This window comes from Filicampus tigris, chromosome 11, assembly GCF_054856515.1.
Source record: "Filicampus tigris isolate MCC_2025a chromosome 11, RoL_Ftig_1.0, whole genome shotgun sequence".
NCBI classification, from domain to species: domain Eukaryota; kingdom Metazoa; phylum Chordata; class Actinopteri; order Syngnathiformes; family Syngnathidae; genus Filicampus; species Filicampus tigris.
In genome coordinates, this window is record NC_141227.1 from 20,009,901 (window position 1) to 20,024,220 (window position 14,320).

The following is a 14,320-nucleotide window of genomic DNA, read 5'->3' on the forward strand; positions in this document are numbered from 1 at the left end:
AGTTAGTGGTATTTACAGTGGAACGTTCAAATTCAAACACCATAAAGCTCATCAAATTTGGGGTTCACGCTGAATTTTAAATGAAATTATGTATTATGCAGGGTAAACGCATACTGACAGTCAAATAGGAGTATTTTTCCTTAATTGATCCTAATGTCTCTGAAAGATTAGCCCATGGTTTGGAGGGTGTTAAAAGGGGAAGTCAACCACCCAAAATTCTTTGTAACAATGTTTTATTTGCATTCATTAGTCCAAACATGGTATTCGGATTAATATCGCGTTTGTGGGATATGAGTTAGGCAGCAAAATACACCTGTTTTTAGCCATCTCAGAGGGCGGCCATTTTGTCACTTCTGTCGACTGAAAATGACATCACAGTTGCTCAGGGCTCAGGTAACAACCAACCAATCAAGGGCGAGAAAAAAACAAAGCAAATGTGTGTTTCTGTAAATCGGGTTAATTTTTTTTCATCTTGATGTGTTGTATGTTCACCTAATGAATCAACCAACCAATCAGAGGAGCATCTGGTTGTGTTGAGCGGTGTTTCCCAACCTTTACTGAGCCAAAGCACCCATTTTACATTAGCAAAATCTCACAGCACACCGCCGAAAAAAAAAAATCACAAAAAATATGAATAATGAAAAAATGATGATCTCATCTCACTTTACTCACAAATTGACTTAGTGTGAAATCTGGGCCTATCAAGGAGAAGACAAAGCCATTATTTCTGTTTTATGAATGGCAACATGTGGACACAAATTGTAGGTTTGTCCTAACTTCTGCCATCTAATGAAAGAGTATTTGTTTCTTCTGCCCGCCACTCAGTGGTATTGATCAGCTTTTTGACCAAAGGACTTTGACATCGGTTTGACAAAAAAGGAGCTCCGAGTGAAGATGTGCAGTGGATTTTTACGTTAGCTTCTCGCACTAGCCGCCGACTGGCTAGCTGCCATATGCGCTTCACTTGCGATCAAAAGGGACTGTGTTTTATGTTTGTGTTGTATATTACATTAGTGGTAGATTTGACAGTTAAAATATGCTTATTGGCGTTTATCACATCTTATCATTTGTCGTTAACATTAAAGTGTTTAAAGAGTGTTTTATTGTTGCTGATGTATTCATTTTAAAATGAATGAACGCTTGAATGACACTTAATAATGTTAAAATGTTCCAACATTGCTTCGACAGTAAATAAAAGCTTTGACGACGGTGCCAGTTGGGACTCTGTCGTGAATTATTCCAAATGAGATTTCATTAGGAAACGTCATTTGGAAAAGTCAACCAGGAGGTCGACCGGTGTCACGCGACAGATTGTGTGCGACCGCTGTGAAAGTTTGCGCTCTCGCATTGTTTCGGTCGATTTATCAAAGTCTTTGGCTGCGGCGAGCTTTTGGAAACGACAACATCCTTTGTAAAATGAAAGTCAGTCAGGGCGAGTTGGAGAGGAACATTTGGGGATTAAACCCAATTTTGTGGATGTCTTTTAATGTTTGAAGTGTCCCTCACACCCACACAGTGCATCACCCTGATGAATCCGTCGAGTATTAAGGGGTTGGGCTACGAGCACCCAACCTGATGATGGAGTGCGATGCCTATCTGGATTTATGTAACAAGTGTAAAAGAAACTGCTGAGGTAGGCAAGCGCGTTTGGCACCTTAAAGCTTTGCCCTCAGCGATTGCCATCATTCCAGGTAAGCTAGGACGTGGCCAGACAAGCGATGGGAGACGAGGGGCGGCGAGTAAAAGTGTGTTTCTGCGGTACCCTTGAGCTTCCCGGATTACGCCTGATCAGTCATAATATTCCTGAAACCAGCGGGTTTACGTCCGCTTTGAGGACCGCGTCACTCATTCCATATTCCGGTAAATGTGTCACGAAGCTCGTAAAAGCTGATGTCTTCGCTCATGAAGGACAGGCATTCCGTACGCTCAATTATTAGACGCGAACCCGCATCCATATTTTCCGTCCTCCCACAGGTGCAGCATACTTGAGGATGACACGCAATTAAATGCTACACGCATGCGAACGAACTGTCATTAGAAAAGGAGAGGACATTTGCACTGGTTCCGGAGGCAGAAATGCCCCCTCCCAAATGTTACTCACGCACGCAGGCAGAGACCACACATTCACACGCAGCGCTATCGGAGACAGTATTTCATGAGAATTCATGCTCAGTTATGACATCCGCATAAGTTCTTCCGAGGCGTCCGCTCTGGTGGAAATACGTGCAACTGGAGGAGGATCGGCAACTCTTACCTTGAGACACAGATCAGAGGTGCAAAGGACATGCGAGCGCCTCTCCCCCGCGTACCAAGTGTCCATCCGTGCGTTCATCGGGCGCCGCGCTTGTGTCCAGCCAGTGCGGTGACAGCTGGAATAGTTGTGGCAGAAATTTCAGGTTACGGGAGCGCATCAAGCGGACAAGAAAGAACCTCTGGTATTCTCTTGGACTTTTTCCTCCTTCACACATCTCACTCACCGGTTACAGGCACTCACAGCGGAGATCTCCATCTCGCGGTGCTGCCGCTGTCGCTGCTGCAATCCCTGTGCGTTCATGATTGAGTGCAAGTGTGTGTGTGCGAGGGAGGAAGGCAGGGAGAGGGTGGGCTGGCGGGTGGGGAGGAGGAGGAGGAGGAGGAGGAGGGCGAGGGGTGGAGGGGGACGGCAACCAAAGCTGCTGGGGAGAGTCCAGTCGGCGGTCCGCATCGCTGGTGAAGACCCCCTTAACTTGTCCTCCACAGACTGGATGTTTTGACACTGAGCTGTTATGTAATCCGAAACGGGGCTTTGGAAAGCGGCGGCGAAGGGAGGGGACGGCAGAGGGTTTGGGGAGGCGGAGGAGTGGGGGGGGGGGGGGGTGCGGTTGCAAAAAATGATAATGCATTGTGCTTTTAATTGGATGTCTCCCGCTCAGCCACTTCTGACAGCAGCGCCGCCACCTCCGCCCGTCTATACATCTGACACTTTGTTTAGGAAAGGTATTGAAGGGGGCTGAATCCAGCCGGGGTGCCGCACAGAGCTGGGGCGGGGGCGGGGGGTCACAAAAGAGGACGCGATCCAGCGCAGCGGCAGTCTTAATGAGACTCCGAGACGAGTGGGAGAATTAAATAATGTGAGAAAGTAATAGAGACAGTGAGTCAAGGCGAGAGAGAAATGCACTTGTGCTCGGGTAGCTGGCTGATATTGATTCCGCAGCCACCTGATATTTATTAGCCAGCCTCTAAATTCATTGCCTCTCTCTCTGTGGCCTAATGACGTCTACAATCCTGTCAATATACGCAACGGATAAACTCATTAAGGACTTAGTCTGTATCATTTATAAATAGGTAACACGTATGTTATAAGCGATAGAAATACAAATCAGATTGGGTTATTCTAAATAGGGGAAACTGTCTCATTTGATGCGTCTCTGGATGGCATTTCTTGGCCAGTGATCTAATCTGAGCGCGCCAACATTGCCTTATGTTACCGTAAAAGCCCTTTGAAACCTGTTTGAAGACATTTTATTTGAAACAGTCGCCTTTGTGAATAGCCTGCTTCTATTTATACATAACACAAAAGTGAATTACAATAACCACCCCCACACCAAGTTTATCTCCACCGATGACATGATCAGCAAAGCTGGGTCACTTGAGCCACTTTCAAGCGACGCACTCCGTCACACTCTGTCAGAAAAAAAACGATCATGCAGAAACCACCACGGGTGCAACGCAACTTCTACCAAATCATTTGATGAAATCAAATCCCAAAGGTAAGCAGAGCTGCAAGTTAAGATTCAAATCGTACTTGCTTGCTTGGTGAAGTTGTTGATGAGCCTATGAAGTGCTGCTTCCACAAGTTGCAATGGTTTAATTGTCTTTATGGGAGCTTACTTTCTCCCTCAGTCAGGGCTCTGGTTCCACAAGTAGAAGCCACTCGAGTCACAATGCTCGGACTACGCCCCCGGTCCTCATAGTAATGAAAGCTGGACTCGCTTGCTTGTATGAGCCCCTTAAAATGACTTAATTTTAATATGTGGGCTATAATGCTTGATACTTGGGGTGATTTGGCGAAAGCATTTTACAGACATGGCATAAAAAATCTTGAATTGTAGAAGAATTTAAACAGACTAAAATAATTCACACGCACCCATTGCCACCCAAGCTAATTACATTGCTAATGCGAGCGGCTAGCCACTTTTATTACACGGACTGATTTTTTATTATTCCTCCTTTTTATCGTGTCCCTCACCCTCACTCGACAATTTCGACTGTTTGGACACGGCCATAACCGATGAGTGTAAATGTCTGGATGTAACCTAATGCCAGAAAAGGCAGGACAAAAGTGTGAAGTTCAACACACTTATTGCTGTCTCGTTAGTATTTTTATAAAGTTGTGCTTGTAGCTGCGTAAAAGCACTCACTCACTTACCACTTTTCACATCAAAGAAAAATAAGACTTCCATTTGTTGTATAGTTCTTGTGGCATTTGAAACTGTAAACTCGATTTTTATTGCCTTCCTAATCCACTGTGCAATTTCTATAAAGTAAGAGTGTGAAAAAAACGATTTAATTGATGAAAAAATATCCAAGGTGACAATTTTGCGGGGATCTCTTTTGAACTGAAGCTATTAACTCCACTAAAGACTTGCTAGTTATTTCCTTTTTTTCTTTTTTTTACTCTTTAGAAAAAGGAAGAGAAAAGGGTCCTTCTCGGAGTGAAGGGTGAGTGACATTATAAATGAAAACTAAAGTTATATCATCATTTCCTGGTGTAACCCGCCTTAATGCAAACAAGAGAAAAGCTTTTTCCGAGTGAGTTTTCTTCCACGAGGTCAGGCGAGGTAGCACTGGTCATTGCAGGGATCTGCTGACTGTTGTCTTATTGATTTACTTGTCTGTCCACCACTCGGCCCAGCATGTTCTTAAACCTGACGACAAGCTTCTGGGCCCAAAGACGTTGCATGCATGCTGATCCCAAACCCTCAACAACCCTCTTCTTCATTCTTGTCTCTAAATCCATCCTTTTTCTGTACTGCTTATCAGTGGCGGGCCATGCATTTGGTGGCTGGGCCTTCAGTGGGGATTTAAAGACCGGCTGAATTCAGCGATTTGTTTCTCAATACATTATACATGTTTGGAGATAATTGCTGAAAACATGTGAAAAAGACCAATAGCTAAAGTGGATACGGAAAGTATTCAGACCCCTTGAAATTTTACACTTTCTGTGTCATTTGAAGCCATTTGCCCAAATCAAAATAGTTCATTTTATTTCTCATTCGCCATCGAAGCCTCACCGCGAAAAATAGACTAGAAACGGACTACAAATGAAAGCCGGATTAAATACATATAATACAATCCGACTATGCTTAGTCCGTCCATTTTAAGAAATGTTCCCGTCAAGCGTCAGCAAACATCCGTCATAGGTGGATAGACAGACCGGTCCGTCACATGGACGGAATGCCCAGCTCTGACTACGATAATTCGTATCTGAATGACGCTAGTTTCAAAATATAGAAAGTTAAATTTTTTTTACTTTGGGTAGTGCCAAATGGTTAATTGGGTTCTTCTCAGACAGGACAACTATTGTACTTTTTAATTGCGCCCTCTGGTGGAGAAGATCATCGCAACGTGATAACTTACCCATGTGACATCAAACCACGGAACAAATATTATGAATTGACGTTGTAAATATAGGTCAGCAATGAAAGCCTTGCTGGCTCTGACAGCCAACCACAGACGCTTATCCCATTCAGGATTGCGGCGAGTTGGAGCCCATCCCAACAGACTTGGGGCGAAAAGCAGACTACACCCAAGACTGGTGGGCAGACAATAACAGGGCACATATAGAGACGTCACACACCTAATCAGACTGGAAGTCAGGCGTGTCAGTGATTGCCTCTAAATCTCACCGTGTGTAATGAGTGGTACAACACAGTTGACAACCGGGTAGAATTTCACCCCCACCAACGATTGTCTTAATCCCCTTTCTTCAACTACTTTGACTGAAAACGCTTCCTCATATTAATGCAAAAAAAAGACCCCCCAAGTGCTCACTGATGACTGTCAGTTTAACCGCTCATTATGGGAAGGGAGCACCGGAGCCTCTGGGCCGTTGCACACGCAGAGACTTTCAAGCATTTGAATGAAGATGTTACATAAAAGATCGAAGGAGAGTTGTGGAAGTTCCGACACAAGCACTATTCTATTTCTGAGATCATTCCGCGCTTCCGCAGGGAACGCCTCAGTCTCAAAGGTGAGCCGCGTGCGTAGTCAAATAAATCTCCCGCATTCACAGCTCATCCCAAGGTGAAAGGGAAATGCTTATATTAGCATATGAAAAAGCCAAGCGGGCGTTCATACATTTTTATCGAAATTGTTTGCTAGTGTTTTCCTACTGTACACCGCCAACGCCGGGGGATCAAGACAAGCGTGATCACTGGAAATAACAATCTTGAATAAACAAGACTTTTTCCTTCGCAAACTTGCTGCATGTATCCAAGACTCAGTGGATTATGCTCAAAGATAGCATGTAGACGGGTTTACAGATGGTCAGCATAATTATATGTCGCTGCGATTTGACGACATCACACGCGCCACGCTCAATCAACAGCACTCTGAGCTTGTCAAAACAAGACTTCCTCGTCATTAGTCTACAAGAGATTTGAATTTGTTGGTGCCAACAGAAGACATACTGTCATACATAATGTTTATGTTGTAATAGTCTCCTTGGACGGTTTCAAGATTCATGCCAGATTTATAAGATTATGCATATATCAATCACACAGTAAAACCATCCTTCCATTTTCTATAGAGCTTTTCCTCCTCATTAATGCTGCGAGTGAGCTAAAGCCTATGCTAGCTGATTTTGGTCGCCAGCCAATCGTAGCACCCAGTTAAAAAATAATTGTAATATAGCGATAGTGGCAGGAGGTTTGTACGTACCAGATCCAACTGCAATGAGTGAAGATCTGTGATATAGAAGGACCATATAATAAAACCACAGATTTTTTTTGAAGCCGGGAATGGGCAATTTAAATGCTGGCAGGGGCCACAATTTTTAACCAGCGCTACTTGGGAGGTGACGTAGGACCACAGACTTCTTAACCAGGTGTATGACAAAAATGCTATTTTAAATATGGACAAAATATGTGCATACGGGGAAAATATGTCCTCTTAAAAAAACTTTTCAACAACAAAGGGTTTGAAGCAAACAACTAAATAACCACAGATGTATTCTTTTTCCAGAGCAAAGGGCTCTCTTGCATAAAAATGGCCATTGAAGGATGGCACAAAATTGCTGAACAAGAAACTAACATTACATGCAATAACTAATTTTGTACATTTATTAAAAAAAAAATAAATAAATAAAACACACACAAAATTTTAATAATATTGAGCTAGTCATCAAATGTTTGTCCAACGTAATTATTACAAATTTTGAAAAAAATTAAAAATACGCCTACTCACGTTGTAGTAGTGGGCAGTATAAGACCCAGAGTAAGCGCAACCAAGACATATCTGCCATCTACTGGTGATTGGTGATATTAAAACTCAAAACTATAGTCGACCCCTGTATGTTCGGAGTTTGGCGCCTGCGCGTTCGCATATTCTAGGGTTTTTCCCCCCACTATTCTTTCATATTTTGGATTATAAAATATTTTTTTACCCCCGTTTCTCATGTTTTTTCTATGGAAAACATATATTGAAGGGCTATCGTTTTTGAGGAATTTTTGGGGATTTGTAAAAAATGTTTAATATTAATAATAAATGAATAGCCCCCACGAATTTTGGGGGGAGAAAATTAATCAAGGGCCCACTCAGGGTGTGCGACCCAGTTGCCAGTTGCCCATCCCTGTTTTAAGCCATTAAAGCAACGTTTTTACAGACACTGTAAATATATTTTAAAGCAATTTTTAAAAAATGATGATCAACTGAAAAATCTTCAATTTAGTGGGGGCTTTCTGTATTTTGGTGAAGGGGCAAACCATTCAATGTAAATTGCACTTGATTTGGATCTATCTAGAGTCTTGTGTCGGAGCACCTAATGTTGTGTCCAGATAATCATTCCTCCAGAGATAATATTCAATTATATTCTTCTTTCTACAGGTTAAATCAAGTGTTAATGCAATAAAATCTGCCCTATTAGACTCTTGGGGCAGTTTTACCCCAGCGAGAAACCATTAAAATCAGCGCAATCCATCACTATTAATAGCTGCGGAAAATTGGCTGTTAAAGCAAAAGCTAATTTGTCAAGATGTTATAAAGCACTGATAATTAAACACGGAACAAATAATCAAGTAATGTAACTTGTTACATAACACACCATTTCCCTTTTGGCTGCGGTCTATTCTTCCGTTGGGTAATGCATGCACAATGCTATGGAAACGAACTGGAAAATCTGTCATTTGTCCTGTAATCTCTGGCTGACAATCTGGCAGCCTCCTCGCTCTCCTCCACTGAAAACTGTCTCCTTAACTATGAGGAGTTTCTTGTGTAAACTGCAGTCTGATAATCATGTTTACTTATGCGCTGTGTACGCGGTCCTCGCGAGGCCACGTTCAAGCCCGGCTAATCTGACACTGGGCGGATTCTCCTTGGATCAACAGAAATGACTGACTGGAAATGTGCAAACACACACGCTTTCATGTTTAATACAGTTTGGATTCAATTTGGGCAAAGAGCGAGTCAGTTATTGCAGCCTTGGAGAGTGCTCACACGAAAACGAAGGATGGAACTATTAGCGCGCAAGCTGTCAAACAGTAGCCGCGTGGTGGTCATATTTTTTTTTATCGGCAGAAATGGCACGGCCTGCTTGTTCTAATACTGTTTGACAAAGAGAAGAGTTTTATCCAAGGCGGGTGAGGTGACGTCGTGTGGTTCAAGGAGGAAGCCTTTCAAATTTGGGCTGTTTGACAAAGTGTTTGTATTTAATTGTTTGATATATTTAAGTTCCTACCCTCAGGAGGAAAGCGCAAGCTAGGAGCTGCTCCAGAAACTGGTTGACAAAATAATAAACACACACAGCCTGGGTGAAAATTCTTACCTTGAGGGCACCCTAAATGCTAAAAAAATGAGAATTAAGGCAAAGCTCATTTGGGTAAAGCGTGTTCTGTTGACAAGTACAAATACACAAAGGCTCATACAGAATAGAAGAAAATAATATATCGTGTTGTGTACCTAAATACTTTAATGAATTCAACCAGTGCTCATTATATACAAAACAAAATGTGGGCTTCACAGGTGAACTGAAGTTGACCTTTTCTAAACTTTCTAATACACTTGTACGATGTTTCAGTACTTTTTTGCACAACTTACTGTTCTCTAACATGGAGCTGATTGGCAAAATTCACAACAGGTGTTTGATCTTACAGTAACTCGCCACTGGAAGGCTTCAAACAAGATGTTCACACAGGAAATTGGCCGCCGCGTTTCGAGTGCCACAGCAGCTTGCAAACAAGTTACGTTACGGACTGGAAGAGGACGGCTTGCAAGTGGATTTCCTTGAAAATGTTTAGAACTTCACCAAATACTGTACATTCAAACGTCTTCAAACGACTTTACCAGTATCTTCGAACGACTTTGCAGTACATCCCAATGACATAGCCCATTCAAAAACGTTCACTCCACATTGGCAGTCCCACGCTTCCGTACCATAGGATTGTTTTATACTGTCATAATCGTTTTTTGTTGATTCGGCTTTGATTCAATATAGTTTTGTCATGTTTTGTTTGTGTCCTTTGTGTCTTTCTCATTAGGTTTTTGTGCCCACATGTTCTCGTCAGCCCGGTCCCTTGTGTCTACCAATCAGCTCCCTCAACCATTCGTGTCTTGTCCAGGTGTTCCTTGTTGTTTCATTAGTTTGTTTGTAATAAGTTCCCTGCTTCCTTTCAGTCCTTGTCGGTTCATTGCCCTTATCTCGTTATGGCTGAGTCTGTTGTTACTTTCTCTTGTGACTTTCTATTTTGCTTTTTGTACTTGTGTTAACTCAGTATTTCTGATTCCACATGACCTAACCATCTTATTGACAATTGTTTGACTTACACATATACTCTTGCTTTGGTTCTCTGTTCAGAGTGCAATTTTTATGGTGTAATCATTATGGTGTAAACACAAACTGAGAGAGCGGCCTACAGTTGTTCAAACTTTTTATCTCGAGAGGATCATCGCTGAGCCCAGTTAAGCCTCATGCTCTTGTTTCCTTTCAAACGCAACATGGAGCTGAGCGTTTGTTTGAATTGCAGCCCGTACGATGAATGAATCGGAACAGGCGTCTGATTATTTATCTTATCAAAACAAACATGCTCGACAGAAGCAGACAGCGTGATTAATCTATGAAGATTTCTTCGAGATGAGTTGTGCACGATATAATGATGTCACTTTGCTGCGTGTTGACTAACATAAGTCTTCTTCCTGTGACTCGCCAAATGCGACCATGCGGTTGCCGCGCGCGAGAACATGCCATCTCCGCTCAGCCGAATAAAACCACTGTTACTCATCCACTTTCCACATCTGAGCTCATATTTCAGCAGTAGTGGCATCCGGCTGGGATGCAGTGGAGCAGACGAATGACTAGCTGGGTCTTTAGGCGGCAAAGCCATGATGCGGCATATTTCGGATTGAAGTACCAAAGAGATGCCACGGCGTCTACAAGCTTGTCAGCCACAAGTTGACGATACGGAAATAGCGAATGGAATTAACATGTCACTCATACCTGAGTCCTCATCTTGTCTGCTGTGATTTCAAATAGTGGAATGAACCATGCTGTGCGAGACACTTCTAAAGCAACCACTATTTGTCCGTGCTACCGAGATGCTTAAAATATCAAACAAACGCATCAAATCTTTGCCTATTAGTCTAGAACAAGAAATCCACAGTTCCCATGATGACCGCACTACAGCCCACCAAAGTGGGGTACACACATACCGATTTTGAATTGTTTTCCTCATTTTTACAACGTGTGAAAACCTTTCACATGGCAAGGGGAGAATCGTCAAGAGTGTTCTTTCTTCTCTTATAGCAGGCCCAGCGTGGTAACCTGTACAACCGGGCACTTTCCCGGTTGGCCAAGCAGTTATAAGCGCTGGTTGGGGCCGCTGCTCCGGCCCGCTGTAGAAGGGTGACACGTAAGTGGATTTTCCCTCCGGTCCCATCCCACATCCACTGAAATAAATCTTATACTGTCCCAGTCTCGTACCATCATAAAAAATAAATAAAATGCTGTCCCGTTCTGCCCGGAGAAAACGACTCCCACTCCCGTACCACTCCCATTTTGGCAGTCAGCTCCATTAAAAATGGCTGCGGATCTGTCCAACTTATTTTTTCCCCCCGTTCACTCTCGTGAACTTTTTATCCTGTACCGTCCTAATTCTGTAATTAATGGTAAAATGAACTCCCATCCTGTTGGAATCCTGCGGAATTCCCGAAAAAATGTCACCCTCTAGCCCACTGATCCGGTCTGAAATCAACAAATAAAGTGCATTCACAACATTTAAATCAATGATCCCCTTTTCGTACCAATCACGGCTGACCTGTTTTCTGAAGCTGAGCCGTGATTGGTCATTACATGAGCCCAAAGTAGTTGAGTCATTTGTATGTCATGGCAATGTCAATAGTGATGTCATTTTCAGTCAACAAAAGTGACAAAATGGACGCCCCCTGAGATGGGAAAAAACAGGTGGATTTTGCTGCTTAACTCATATTCCACAAATGCAATATTAATCAGAATGCCGTGTTTCAACTAGTGGGCCTGCACAGAACATATTCTTGAAAAAAATATGTTTGGGTCGGTTTCACTTTAAAGCGGAAGTCAATTCAACATTTTTGTGGACTATATGTTTTATGTGCCTCCACTAGTCTAAACAGTTGACAACAAGTGGCAAAATGGCCGCCCTCTGAGAATCCATATTCCACAAGCACAATATTAATCAGATTGCCGTGTTCAGACTAGTGGGCCTGCATTGAACATATTCTTGTAAAGAGAATTTTGGGGGGTACACATACCATTCATATGATGACCGGCAGTAAGTCAGGCGTGAAGACGTGTCCTGCATCAAGCTATGTTCAAATGCACATCAGAGACTCTTTTCATTAAGTTATTTACAGTCAGTGATTCGGAGACATGGCGATAAGCATTACGTAAACTGAGGTACACTACAGAAGTGCGTTGTGCGTGATTGTATGAGCCTGCTACTGGGCTGGAAGCACTTCCATTAGCACCTTTGCCATTTCCTCACGCTTTTCAATTCCTTTTCTCTCCCAGTTGTCTTCTCGCTGTCTCATTGGGATCGTCCCGCAGCACAAGCACGACGACGCGGATAACCGCGCAAAGTGCAAACCCGCGGGTTGGAAGGTAATCCGTTGCCGTCTCATGTGAATCAAAGCAGATTGTATTGATGACTTCAGAAGCACTGGGCACATAGTGTGTCTGAATTCATGTACCCCTCGAGATGAAGATGCAGCTTGGCATCACTGAGGGAAGCTGCCAGATCTGTCGGCGGCCATTGTGGAAGTGCTTACTCATGCGTGGGCTCTACGCACATGCACACACACACACACACACACACACTATATGTGTTGTTGGAACACTCACTGCTGCTCTCTGCAAAGACTGGACACAAACACATTGCTGTTTCTGAGTAGAATTCCCATTGACTTCTTGATAGAATCTCTCTCTTTGAGGTATGTTTGTCAGAGCAGAGGCCCGAGCTATTAGTTTGACTTACACACCAGCACGAAGGCATGGAGGTTTTTCTCTCAGCTCTTGCGACTCAGCAGAACGCACACAGATCTTAGCAATCACGACTTTGATAAAGGGCACCATTTGGTTAAAAAGAAGTCAAAGAAATATATGCAGCAGAATTTTATGGATGCGATAATAACCGGAGAGCGACTGTTATAAAACACCACGAGGTGACAGTATTGAATATCTGTTTCCTCTCCATTACCGTCTGTCAAGTTTAATAAATGAGTAGTTTTACTTTATTTGAGTTTCATTCCACGTTGGTTAACTTCACTTCAGTCTTGTATATTTATGTCAAAATATTACTAAACAGGTTTTTATTAGGGACCGACCAACAGGGAGTTTTTGAGGCTGATGCCGGCTTTTCACAGAAAAAAAACATACATATTACTGATAAGTCTGCCAATTATTTAAGAAAATATATCATGTATAAAATACCCCCCCGTCCCCATGCATTTCAAAGGCTGTCAAGTATATGTAGATTCAGAAAAAAAATCATTTAATTAATGAAGTTATAAGGATGTTAATCCTTGCCATATGTGTGCTTGTGTTACTAGTAGTTGAATCAAATTTGTGTAATATTTAACACGTTTTTGTTTGATTTATTTTGCACTATGTTTTTATTTTTTTAAACAAACTGTGACTTTAAGGTTGAGTGTAAAACAGTGACATCCAGGTCAATTTCTTGCACTTGTATTGCAACAACGTGACTCTCAAGCAATTAATTCACGGAATATTATTTGTTATAGGGAAGTATTTTCCTTTTGAAATACGAAAAACTTGGACGTCAAACAGTGTTGGCCTGTTCCACTGCATTCCTAAAGATGTACGCCGTAGGCCGAGCTTAAGATCTATCACTAATTAGTTGGCGCTAATTACAGCTCTAAGTCACAGATCCCGGCCACATTGTTTATTCCACCGTACAAGACCCTTACGTATTGTTTACACTCTTCTTGTCACAATCCATCGGAGTATCGTACATGTTTGGACACTTGATCAAGAGATGGGAACACATTTAAAAAATCTATTTGTGGTTGGGTGGGAAATCTATTTGAACCCACTGGAGACCCACCTGAAAAAGTGCATTTTTGTGTAACACAATCACATTCTATACTGTAGATGTGTTAGTGTATTTTGCATGTACGGATACTGAGAGATGAGACAAATGAAATAACTGAATTTGTATGCGGCGATTCACAAAGCAGGCTTGAGGAAGCTTTGTGCATGCATCACTCCAGTGACCTAATGATGGGTAATTTAGGACTTTAGACATCATTGATTTCACAATGTATGATTTTTACAAGATATTTTACAAGCGCTGCAGACGGCGCACCCCGAGGCATTCTTTAAAAGCAATCGCAGTTGTTGACAGTTAAATACCTTTCTCGAGACGAGGAGGTGATCATTGCGCATGTAGATGAAGATAGATCGCTGCCGAACACAAATGCTCTTACTTGGAAGACGAGCGTTGAGGGGAACGTGGTTGCTAAGGAACAATGACGAGATTGTGCAGAGTGTTAGATATCTCACACTGGCGAGGCCATTAAAACAGTCCTTAGTCATATGAAAAAAAATAAAAATAAAAAACATATAGGGTGTCGA

General features: G+C 42.5%; 1 protein-coding gene across 3 annotated transcripts in view; it reads right to left on the minus strand.

Annotated features, from left to right (window-relative positions):
- Window positions 1-14,320, minus strand: part of LOC147140071 (inhibitory synaptic factor 2A-like) — a 43,885-nt gene that overhangs the window by 28,563 nt on the left and 1,002 nt on the right. For 2 of the 3 annotated variants that reach the window (XM_086044714.1, XM_086044716.1), the window contains exons 2-4: window positions 14,099-14,204; window positions 2,478-3,663; window positions 2,255-2,369 (exon numbers count right to left, since the gene is read on the minus strand). The gene's annotated coding sequence lies outside the window, so the exon portion shown is untranslated. Of the gene's footprint in view, window positions 1-2,254; window positions 2,370-2,477; window positions 13,961-14,098; window positions 14,205-14,320 lie in introns of all 3 variants that reach the window. The other variant, XM_086044715.1, reaches the window with a different exon arrangement.